Source organism: Cryptomeria japonica, chromosome 10 (assembly GCF_030272615.1).
Source record: "Cryptomeria japonica chromosome 10, Sugi_1.0, whole genome shotgun sequence".
NCBI classification, from domain to species: Eukaryota; Viridiplantae; Streptophyta; class Pinopsida; order Cupressales; family Cupressaceae; genus Cryptomeria; species Cryptomeria japonica.
This window is the reverse complement of record NC_081414.1, coordinates 95,158,418-95,171,614: the sequence shown is the minus strand read 5'-3', so window position 1 is coordinate 95,171,614 and position 13,197 is coordinate 95,158,418.

The following is a 13,197-nucleotide window of genomic DNA, read 5'->3' as shown; positions in this document are numbered from 1 at the left end:
AATATCTACCTAAGATACTCAAGTGTTTCTTTTGGAAGGGGTTTTACAAAAAATTCTACAATTTTCTCTTTTCTGGCAACATATTCCAACTTAATCTAGTAATCAACAAATTTCTCTCTCACAAAATAATACTTGATAGGAATATGTTTTTTCCTTGAATGTATGTTTGGATTCTTAGAAATATTTATTGTGCATATTCTCATAGAGAAGTGAAATAGTCTTATCAGACTCTATGTTCATGTCCTTCTAGGTCTACTTCATCCAATAACCTAGGTGAAACATGACAGTATTGTAATGTACTCTTCTTTTGCTATAGATAAGAACATAGAGTCTTGATTCTTACTTAGCCAAGCGTAGAGGCTTCACTTAGTGAACCTAGATTATAGCACTTGTGTTCATGACATACTAAAGAATCCCCCTATTTTCAAAAACTATTGCCCTAAACTCCTTTTCTGTCACCCCCCCCCAATACACAAGCTAAATTAAAAGCCCCCCTATTTTCGCCAAATATTGCATTTTTTCATAGCTCGAATTTTAAAAACCCCTATTTTCACCGATAGGAAATATATTGTACCCTCATTTTGGGGATATTAAACCCCCCAATATGAATGCACATGATATAATATTGCCTAGCTAGTGAAGCCCCTGTGTAGCCAAGGCACGAGATTGTTTCAAAAGAAAAATGCATCTCCACTTGTACTTTTCCTATCATCAACACTTCTTGCCCAATATGCATTTATATACGTTGTCAAATTGAAGTCTTCACGTCTAGGATACCATAAACCAAAATCCATAGTCCCTTTAAGGTATTTAAAAATTATTTTGTTTGCCTATACATGAGTTTATTTAGGTGTAGCTTGAAATATCACCACCATGCATATTTTTTGTACACTATATAGCCCTAATTTTGTTACATACAATAGTATACCAATCATAGATCTATACAAAGCTTGATTTTCTTTAGAAGATTCATCATCTTTCCTTAACTTACAACTTGTGACCATGGGTTTATTCACTAGTTTTCAGTCATCTAATTTGAATTTATTCAACATCTCTTTGATGTACTTAGTTTGTGAAATGAATATTCCTTTGTTAGATTGATCACTTTTAAACCTAAAAAGAATGGCAACTCACCAAGCATGGATATTTCAAACTCCTTTTTCATAATTTCTATAAATTATTTTTACATTTAATCATTGTTACTCCCAAAAATGATGTCATCAACATAGAGCACAATTATTAATTAATGCCCATCTTCAATTTTGATTTATAGATTATTACTGATGATTCCTCTTTTGAAGCCTTGTCGTTGTAGATACTTGTCTAGTCTTGAATACCATGCTTTGTGAGCTTTCTTTGGCCCATAAAGTGCCTTCTTCAACTTTCATACAAGATGTTGATTTTCTAATAACTAAAAACCTTTTGGTTGTTCAATGCAAGCCTCTTCTTCCAAATGTTGAGAATGGGTGTCTCAAACTTATTGGCTGAAATCTCATAATATGACTAAGTCATGTAATTGGGCATTTGGTTGCGTTGTAGTTTTCTGCAGTGAGTAGGTTTGTGTGAAAAAAAAAAATTGTGTTGACGACCAGCTCCAAAGGCAATTGAATACCTTTTGTGTTTTACACATAGCAAGAGAAACTTCTTTTCGATGTAATATTCAAATTCAGTAAGACAATCTAAGTTGTTAGCCAAAGTCATATTACTTCCTTGATAAAGGTCGACTTTGATGTAACCTTAGGTAAATCTTAGCGACGTCGAGCATAAAAGGTTTTTCCTTGTAACCTTAGAGTTCGATAAGACACTTTTCTCTTTGATAAAGATCTTTCCAATAAAACTGTTCAGTGTTGGGAAAAAGTGTTATCGATATAACTTGAGTTTTCAGTAAATCCATTTTAATGTCGATGCTCAATTCCATGTCGATAAGCTTTGAGATGGCCTTGGTGGGGACCACAACTGATATGGCTTCACGTGTTGAGTTGGAAGCTGGTGGTTGTTTCGTGTTGGAACATATGTCGATAGTCTTTGGGATTCAGTAGGGACCATGTTTGACTAGTTTTTTTCCTACTGAATTGGATGTCAATAATTGGTCCAAGCTGGAGTCTGTGGAGTGCAGTTGGAATTTGGTGTAGATTACACATCGTTTTTTCAACAACTGAAGAGTTCGACAGTTGGAGACACGAGGAAACTAAAACGAACTATTTTCTGTGTAGAGATATAAAACATCTAAAGAAATAGTTGCAGGTGTAGGTTAATCAGTTGGAGGTTGATTGATTGGTGTTTTGTTGAATGTAGAATTGCAGAATATTATGCCCGTAATCAATATAGATCAAAATTGATCTGATATCTATATGGTGTTTGAACAGAGACTAGAATAGAGCATTTGAATCTATATCTTGTATGTAAATTTGTTTTACTTGAATACAAGAAGACATTTCTTTGTGTGTGGGTTTTTCACCCATAAGGGTTTTCCCACATGAAACTTTGGTGTTCACTCTATGTTTGAAAATCTTTCATGTTACTCTATTTTTCTATTATGTGCATCTTCATGACTGTAATTGGAAATTAAATTCATTCCTACTTCTCTCCTCCTTTAATTTAACATTTGGAAGGCATTTTCTACACTCTGCTTTCCCAACACTAAATTGACATTAAGAAATGCAAACTTGAGATCAATTTAATAAACTTCAATTTTTTTGCAAATAGAAAATTCCAAAAACATCCTAATAGCTTCTAATCTAACAACAAAAGAAAAAGTTTCTTCAAAATTGATACCTTCAACTTGAGCATAGCCTTCGTAGACTAACCTCAATTTGCTTCTTGTCACTTGCCCATCTTCATTTAACTTTTTTATGAATACCCACTTGGTTCCAATCACATTGTTGTCTTTTGGTCCTCAAACAAGTTCCCAAGATTCATTCCTTAGCATCAATCCAATGCTTGTATTTACTTACCTATTAAAATTCCTTTGGTTCTATCTTAGATAAAAAATATATAATTTTGCATGTTCTAATGCACTTGCTAACCTTCTTCTAGCCTAAACTCCAACATTTTTATCACCAAGGATTTAAAATTTTAAGTGACCTCTTTGAACATATTTAGATGGTGTCTTTTTTTCCTTTTGTTCCTTTTTTTTTTGTATTTTCTTTTACTGTATTGTCAAATTCCTTTGATTGATCTTGAATTCTCTCTTTTTAATGCCTCGTTTCATCTACTTTTGTATTAGCACTTTCAACTATCTTTTACGGTGTTTTTTTGTTACATTTATAAGCCTTTCTCTTTGATGAATATCCAAGGAAAATTCTTTCATCTGATGTAGAATCAAATTTTCTCAAATCTTCATCATCTCTTCTAATATAGCAATTACTTCCAAATACCTTGAAGCACTTGACAATTGTAGGTTTGCCCTTCCATAGTTAATAAGGATTTTTTCTATTGTTGACCCTAATTTGTCTTCTATTCAAAATGTAGACAATTGTGTTAACGTCTCTCCAAAATATATTGGATAACTTGGATTCATTCAACATTGTTCTCGCTATTTACTGGATAGTTCTATTCTTTTTTTATATAACTCTTTTTTATTATGGAGTCCTTGTAGCTAAGTATTGTCTTTATATTCCATATTTATCACAAAAAAAAAATCAAACTTATTTGATGTAAACTCACCACCTTCATTTGACCTTAAGTACTTGATTTTGAACTAGAATCATTTTCAACCATAAACTAAAAGATTTTGAACTTTTTAGATGCTTCAAGTTTTTCATTTAATAAAGTAACTCATGTCGTTCTATAAAAATCATCAATAAGTAACATAAAGTACTTCTCACCTTGTAGACTTTTCATTCTTGTTGGTCCATGAAGGTCTACTCAAACTAGTTCTATAGGCTTTATTGTTGAATACTCTATTAACTTGGAGTTAGTTCATATTTGTTTCCCACATTGACACTTCTTGGAGGAAATATTTGAGGGCTTAGAAATCTTTGGCATGTATCTCACTTTTTACTTGGTATTGATCTTCACAAGATCGTCAAAGTTCATATGACCCATTCTTCTATGTCATATCCAAATTTCATCAATTTGTCCCATACAACATTTTTCTACTTTAATCTCATTCAAGATGTAAAGATTATCCACTATCCTATATACATCTACAATCAAATTTTCTATACTTTCCTTTATTATTTCACATCCTTTATCATAGAATGTGAAATTATGTCCTTAATCACACATTTGACTAACACTAAGAAGGTTATGTTTTAATCCTTCAACATACAAGACATTTTTTGCATCTGCATTTCCATTGTCAAGACTAAGAGACCTTTTTCCAATTATGTTTGTTGTTTCATTATCTCCAAATTTCACAATGCCTCAATCATTTTATTTCAAGGATAAAAAATTTATCTTATCTCCTATCATGTGGTTTAAACATCCACTATCAATGTACCATGCATTCCCTTCAACTTGTGCATGAAAGGCAATTTGCATAGGCATATACTTTTTTATCTTTTGATTTTCTTGCTTTTTCTTCTTCTTCCATACCTTTGTAGGTTCTATATTTTTCTCAGTGAAGGTATCCACTTTTTTGTCTTGTTTGGGAGGTTCCACAAAACTACTTCTATAAAATCTTGTCATGTGATTAAAACCGTTGCACTTATCACAAATGACATTGTAATCCCACAAAGGAATAAATCAACCATAGTTTATATTCAAGAAACCTACTTAGTATTTGTTTTTGTTCCTCAAGTAATTATTTTTTGCATTTTCCTACAACTTGTTGCATTATAACCAAATTGATTACACAAAAAAATTAATACATAGAGAAAGAATATTTGAACTTGGTCATAGGAGAAAAAAATATTTGAACCTGGTCATAGGAGATTGTCTTGTAGGAAACGATCTTTTGAATCCCTTGTTAGTATTGCTAGTCTTATGGGTAAATTCATCTTCTTTCTTCTTGCTATCATCAGTTTCATTGAGTGTATCTACACTTGATCCTATGAGTGCATCCTTGTAGATTTTGGAATTTTCTACATTTTTCTTCTTTGGTGGTTTTCTAGCCTTTAAATTTTGACATTCTTCAAATCCAAGATTTTTATTGATGAATGGTGACCTCTGACTATTTATTACCTCATCTATAATCTCAATACTCTTCTCAAACTTCAAGATTTTGTTCAATGTTATATTTCTCCATTTTCTTCCTCAAGGAGGCAAATTCAAATTCAAGCTTCTCATAATATTCCCTCTTTATTCAAATTCAAGTTTCTCATAATATTCAAGATTAATAGTATGGTGGCTAAGAGGGGGAATGAAAGAAACTACTTTATTGTCAATACCAACCTTTTGATGGATGAAGACTACAATGATGTTATCTTTTCTCTTAGAGAGGTTAATAAATAGATTCTAAAAGACAAATAAGCTATCGAAAGGTATTGTAATAGTTGGAAAGTAATCTATCAAACCATTGGAAAGAAAAGAACCTTGGATAGAAGAATGATGGAAGAGGATGCCACTGAAAAGATCATATATAGTGAAGCTCAACTTCAAAGTGACCATACTAACAAAACATTTAGTGAAGTGTTAGTAGGTATCAAAGATTCTCTAAAGAGGTTGCAAACTAGCAAGATTCAAATTGGAAAATGTTAATAGGTATCAAAGACTCTCTAAAGAGGATGCAAGCTAGCAAGATTCAAATTGGCTAAAGAATGGGGATAAAGGTTCTAAGTTTTTCTTTAGATACATTAGAAATAAAGGTATAAGAGAGAGGATAGATACGATATGGGCAAAAGATAAAATGATATATGATAGGAGGAGATCAAACAATAATTCTTTGCTTTCTATAATAATCTTTCCTCTTCTAAAGAAAGCAATATGGATAATCAAAGAGCAAGGGACCTATGTAGATAACTCATCCCAAAAAAACTTTCATTGCAGGATTCTTGGAATCCTAATAAGGAGTGTAGAAGTTTATGATGAACCACATGAACTAAGAATCATCTGCAAGAAAAACACCTATCACACAAAAGAGAAAAAGCAAAGATTGTATGCTATATAACAACTAGATAAATTTGTATTATTGCATAAAACAATATTGGAGATATAATTATAATGAATGATGAATCCTTACAAAGGATAAATGAAACCTTGATGCTAAAATTAGGTGAACTAAATCAATGCAAAGTAGGAGCTAAATTAAACTCAACTATATCTAGAACTAAAGATAGAAGAGCAAACTCTAGATAATAAAAATCACTTAAGTTTAGCTTAAGTGAAAAAATAATTAAAAGACCTAATTAATAAATAATTAGGTAATTATCCTAAAATTACTCCAATGCCCCACCTTACGATTAACTTAGGGATAATCTAGAGAGCTAAAAAGAATGCAAAATGCATGCATGAATTAGCCCTGACAACTAGGCTTGATTAGGTACTCGTATACAAACCAATGCAACTCACACCAATGAGTTCTCTCTAAATGAAGAACAAGGGAAAAAACCCCTCTCCAAAAATGAGAGATGTAATGAAAAATAAAAAAGGTACTACATGGGACCAAGATGGACACAAGATGGCTCCCAAGTACTGAATAGGTCATGGAAGTACAATAAATATCCCTCCATAACAAAGAGAAGAAGAGATGATGTATCCCCCCCATAATGAAGAAGATTCAATGTCAAAGATGATCCAAGAGTGGTGAACCACACTCCTCCCCTTAGGAAGAAACAATTCAAGTGGCCAAGGCTAAAACAACTCCATGAAAGGGGATGGAAGGAATAGTCTTTGGATGTGTAACATGAAAGACTTCTCAACTAACCAACTGTCTAAATCAAAAAAATGCCAAATCAACTGAAGTAAATCCAAATAGTTGTGAAGATGCTTGATGAAAAATCTCTGAAGGCATGGAAGATGGGATGACAAGAATGCTCAAACTACCATCAAAGAGGAATGAAATATCATATATCATGTCCCTAATCTTTGGAGTGTGTGATGTATCAAACAACCCTACGATATATAGCAAAAACTCATCCCACTCTATTGAAACTAGAAGGGAACAATCAGCCTGTTGAACTGACCTAACCTTTGAAGAAGCGAGAGGTGGAGGAGGATCAAAACAAGTCTCATAAACTACTATGGATGAATGAAGCACACATAGGTTCAAGTGATTGAAACTCTCCTCAAATTTATGATCTACTCTTGATGCATGAGAGATAAGGCCAATCAATGGAACTGCATGCTTGATGGGAGAAAAATGTGAGAACTCATACAAGTAGGATGCATGATCAACACTGCCAACTACAAAAATCTTTATACTGTGCATATCTCTGATGAGCATTGAATCAAGGGTGAACTCAATTGTCTTGCCTATCTCATTGTGAGTAATCTGGTAAATGGAACAAAGGTTGTAAGATAATGCAAGGACATAAAGAACATTATTAAAGTACCACTATAAACCTCAATAGAACCACTCTCATTAATACTCATGTAAGTGTTATTACCCATCAAAATCTATGGAAATACATGATGCTCAAAAGAAGAGAACATACCTCTAATGATGTCATATGATGTGAAGCTCTTGAATCAAGAAGCCACTTGGAGGACTAAGAATGTGTTGATGCAAATAGAGCATGGCCCTTCATCTTGTCTTCGCCACGTTCCATAGAAAAGACCTAGAATGTCAAGATCTTGAAAGTGATAGAAGAAGATTCAATAGATGAAATTGGTTGAATATTGTGCTTTTGTAGAAGACGTGTCAGCTCATCAATATTCTTTGCATAACATCGATGCTCATCATGTCATGGCTTAGTGCAATATGCACACTTTGGCTATCCTTCTTTGATGATGACCTCTTGGAAGAGGAAGAAGAATTTGAAGAATCATGTGATTGTGTGTCCTTGGGCTTCTCATGTGACTTGGAATCCTTGCAATTTTGTTTCTTTCATTTTCCATGTGAAGCCTTTTGATTTGTGGAACTTTGGGAAGCAACAAGAGCCTATGATTTGGAAGATGTCAATCTCCATATGAACTAACTTTGTTTGCTCTTGTGTGGGTTGAAAAGAAAACTCATAAAGTGAAGGCATGGTGTAACAAGTAACAAGAGCATATCTAGTGGCATAAAATATAGAAACACAAACTAAATAATCAAGATCAAGCTTGGAAAGGATAGAGAGAATCAATTAAAAGTCCTCAATTTTGAACTGCTTGAATTGCAATCTAAGAGACTTGAGTTTGGTGAAGAAGTCTTGGATGCTATCAAATCATTAAGATTCAATCCAATAAGGTCGTTCTCCAACTAAAAACCCCTCAATGCATTTTGCTTTCCAAATAGGGACTCCAATGTAGTCCATATCTCATTGGGTGTTGTGCAAGACTCAACATGAAAGATAAGATCTAGAGAGATAGACATGGATAATGTTCCAAATCTTCAACCAAAAATAAAGGTTGCTAAATTTAGGGGAGGGATCTAAATTTAGAGTTGCAACCAAAAATAGGCCAAAAAACATGAGGTGATAGAGCTAATGTAAGCACTGTACCAATGCAAGTTGTCACATCTCAATCCTATTATTACAATATTATTAATATAATTAATAGACTATTAAACATAATTCATGTTGTTTGGATATTTAAATTTTCAACATGAGTGTGATTGGTAAAATTAGATAGTTAAATTCAAATGCACGGAAATAGAAATTGAAATTAAAATGAGGTTAAATTATGATTATGAGCTTAATATCTTACACATGTTTTGAATATGGTTTATGGTATTTATCATTGATGCAAATTTGAGTGCAAGTTAGTGCAGGTACATGCCGAAAATGAGAACTCTGTTGAGGTAGAAGTGTCCTAGCCGCTTGGTAAGAATATGCATGATGGAACCCGATGTACTTGCACACACTCACATAGTATATTCATAATTGCATTTGAGATGTTTAAGTTCTACATTAATGGCATTTTGCTTTCTTGGTAATCTTGACTATGAAGATGCCTTGTTTATGTTATGTTTTGTTTTGAAATGATATGGTAGAAAAATTAAATTGCCACCTTTAGAATACGTCATAATTTCACATGATTACAAAATTGCTACTTTTATGCATTAATGTTATTGTTATATATGAAATCAAATACTTATAATCTAAATTATTCTCCATAAAGTTAGAAAATTGAAATAAAGAATATGTATATATTTACTGTTACTTAGTGAAAATATGTATTGAATATTAGACAAAACAAATTTTATTATTTTATAACAAAATTTCTTTGTTTAAAAAACACACTTTAAATACATTCTTTTATTTGAATTTTTTTTTTTTTTTTGGTTGGTAATAAGAGTATTATTATACAATTATTTTAAAAAGATAATAAATAAATAAAAGTCATCCAAAAAAATGGAGAGCGATACGCAGAAGGCTGCTTGCGATAAGCAAAAGGGTGATACAGAGGTCGCGAGCCCAAGAAAACCTGTCAAATGGCAAACACTGGAAGTTGATTGGGATGAATATGGCGTTAAACAGGCTGAGTTTGAAGAAAGCAATGATAACATCGGCGGGAATGTGAACTGTTGCAAGGATACAAGAAAGGGTTCTATTATAAGCAGTATTGAAATTGACCTAACTGAAAGTATCGAGAATGAGAAGTCAATCTTCAACCAACATGCGATCATTGCAAAATTTATTGGGCCAAAACTGTCAAGTAAGGAAATTCACGCTTGGGTAGTGGAACATTGGGGGAGGCACATAATGATAAAATTTCTTCCCAAGGGCTTCTTTGTTGTCGTATTTCCCAATGAAGATGATAGAGGTCACATCATTAACCTTCAAAACTGGCTCCGGTACAAGCATCCCTTGTATATTCAGCCATGGGCTCCGAACTTTGACCCCACATCAATGGCGATGTATGATAAACCAGTATGGATCAGATTATACAACCTTCCAATAGAATATTGGAGCGAGGCGTGTTTGGAGATGATCGAAAGATCCCTTGGCATGTTGTTGGAAATTGACAAAGAGATTGTTGAGGGAGACTTATACACATATGCTAGACTCAAACTAGTAGCCATAAAAACAATACCCTCTTCGGTTTCGCTTCTCACTATGGATGGGGGTTGGAAACAACACATAGAAATTGAAAAAGAAATTGAGGTTTTCTCTCGATGTGGAAGTAAATTTCACAGCGTCGACAAATGCAGATTGTTTATAAGAAAGGCCTTTAAGAGCCCTCACAAAAAACCAAAACAGGTATGGAAGGCTAAGGAAAAAATTCAGGAATCTAAAACCCTACTCTTAAAAGGCCATAAATTCATTAAAAGTGGTGCTAATCAAGATGTAAGTTCAGAAACTCCCAATCAAAACATCCCATTGGATGGTAACCTAACTCAAACAATGACACAATAGTGTATCCAATCGAAGATCCTGCTGCGGAGGAAGTTTTGCAAGAGTTGAATTCAGATACAGCGGAGCCGGGTAGTGATGATGACGGTTTGAATATTGTGGACCCAAGATACATCAGCCAATCTACAAATATCATCCTTGGAAGAGAAAAAGGCACAAGAGGGAGGAAAAGTCACAAAACAGCTAGGGAACATAGGGCAAATGAGAAGAGCATTGTTAGTATGATGAAATTCTTGAATCTAGCAAGTGAGGCAAGCCCTCCCTTGGGGGAAGATGAGGCTTACTTCCTGGAATGTCAGGGGCCTCTCAACTCCTAAAAAAAAATGCCTAGTCAAAAGAACTTTGGCCAAGCTTGACTCAGAGGTTTTTATTCTACAGGAAACAAAATTGAGTAAGGAAAAGGCAGTTGAATTCATTAAATACTGTTATAAGTGGGAAGTTATTTTTCAAGATGCCAGGGGCTTGGCTAGGGGCTTGGGAATCATGTGGAACTCCTCCAAAATAGATGTACAACCCATTGCCTCATGTGATCACTGGATGGCATGCATTATTGTCTACAAGCAATCTGATATCTCCTATCCATTGTTTAACATTTATGGTCCCATTAAAGCAGAGGAAAAACTTAAAGTTTGGAATGAGGTCTTCAATCAAGCTAGCCAATTGGACTGTGGTAGGGTCATTGTTGCTGGTGACTTCAATGCTCTTTTGGGCATTGATGAGAATGTGGGTGGTATCTAGAAGCCCTCAAAAGTGATGGATGATTTTTGAGAATTTGTCTCTAATTGCAAACTGGTATATATCATACCGAAGAATGGAAGATTCACCTGGACCAACAGAAGACTAAACTTTGCCAATATATCAGAAAGGCTTGATCGCTTCCTGGTGGGGAAATGGTGGATTAATGGCGACTACTCTCTAAAAATTGAAATTGTGCCTCAAATTGGCTCAGATCATCTACCATTGTCATTATCCATTGCTCAGGAAAATCAGAATCATAAGAACTACTTCAAATTCTTAAGTATGTGGTAGAGGGATGAAACATTTCATGACAATCTGAAACACTGGTGGCAGAAAGGCAATATATACTCTGGCTCCCCTAGCTTTAAGTTTATCAAAAGAATTCAATCCCTGAAAAACAAAATTAAAGACTGGAATAAGAATTCATTCAAAAATATTTTTGTTGAGAAAGGTAGAATTGAGGAAAAACTAGAAGATATAGGAAAGTAATGCAATATGGCATGACCAATGTGGAGCTCGAATTAGAGAAATCACTGAAAGCACAGTATCTGGAAATTTTGAAGAGGGAAGAACTATATTGGAAAGACAATGGGAACTTTGGATTGCTGAGGGGGATCTCAACACCAAATTTTTTCATGCTTCATCAAAAGCTAGAAGGATCAATAATAAGATATGCTCAATTAAGGATGAGAATGGGAATTTAAAAACTTCGGACACTGATTTGGAGTGAATTGCTCTTAAATACTTTGAGAAGATCTTGGGTAGCTATGAGGAAGGAAACATGGGTGCAATTCCAATTGTTGAGGAAGTCATTAACCCCCTGATTTCCTACTCTGATTGTGACATGCTCCTGGCTCCTTATTCTTTGGAGGAAATCAAAAAGGCCACCTTCACACTCCATCCACACAAGGCACCTGGTCTGGATGGCATTACGACAGAGCTCTTTCAAAAATAATGGGACTTCATGGGAAAAGATATATAGAATGTGGTTGAAGAATTTCAGAAAAAGCATAAGTTCGTGAAAGAGATTAACCACACCATTATCTGTCTTATTCCCAAAAAAATGGATTGCGACACCATGTCTGATTACCGCCCAATATCCCTTTGCAACACCATTTACAAAACAATTTCCAAGGCAATGGCTGAAAGATTGAAGGTATTGCTTCCAAAGCTAATCTCTGAAAATCAGAATGGATTTACTTCGGGTAGGGAAATTGCGGATAGCATCATCCTGGTATCGAAAGTCATACACTCACTCCACAAAGAAAAGCTAAAAGGTATGATTATTAAACTAGATGTCGTCAAAGCTTATGATAAGGTGATTTGGAAGTTTATTTTCCATGTTCTTGTCAGATTTGGATTTCCAGATAAATGGATTGAATGCATAAAATTTTGCATTAACACTTTTAAATTTTCAATACTTATTAATGGAAACCTAAGTGAGTTTTTTGGAGCCACAAATGGCCTATGACAAGGGGATTTTTTATCTCCTTCATTATTTGTTCTCATAGCGGAAGTGTTGGGGAGACTTATAAAAAAGAGGCATAGTGAAGGCATTTGGAAAGGTATCAAAGTTCATGAGCAATTTGAGGCAATTATACATTCCCAATTTGTTGATGACACCATCATATTTGGAGAAGCTTCCATCCGGGAAGCTACAGGAATTAAGTGCACACTTGAGGAGTACACAATGACCTCGAGCCAAGTAATGAATAAAGGCAAATCCCAACTGTTTTTCTTTAACACCAATAGGCAGGCCCAGCGCAAAATTGCACAACTCATGGACATAAACATTGCAGAGCTTCCAATCAAGTACTTAGGGGTTCGCATTAACAAAGGATGCAGACAATCCCAAATATGGGATGATGTTATAACACCATGCAAATCTAAATCAGAAAATTGGAAAAATAGATGGTTGTCTCAAGCAGGTAGAATTACCATGATCAAATCAATTTTATCGACCATTCCAATATATAGCATGTCATGTTTCAAAATGTCATTCACTGCTGGAAAAAGTCTGAACAATTTACTGAAGAAATTTGTGTGGGATGGAGCTAAAGACAACGAGAAAATTCCGCTT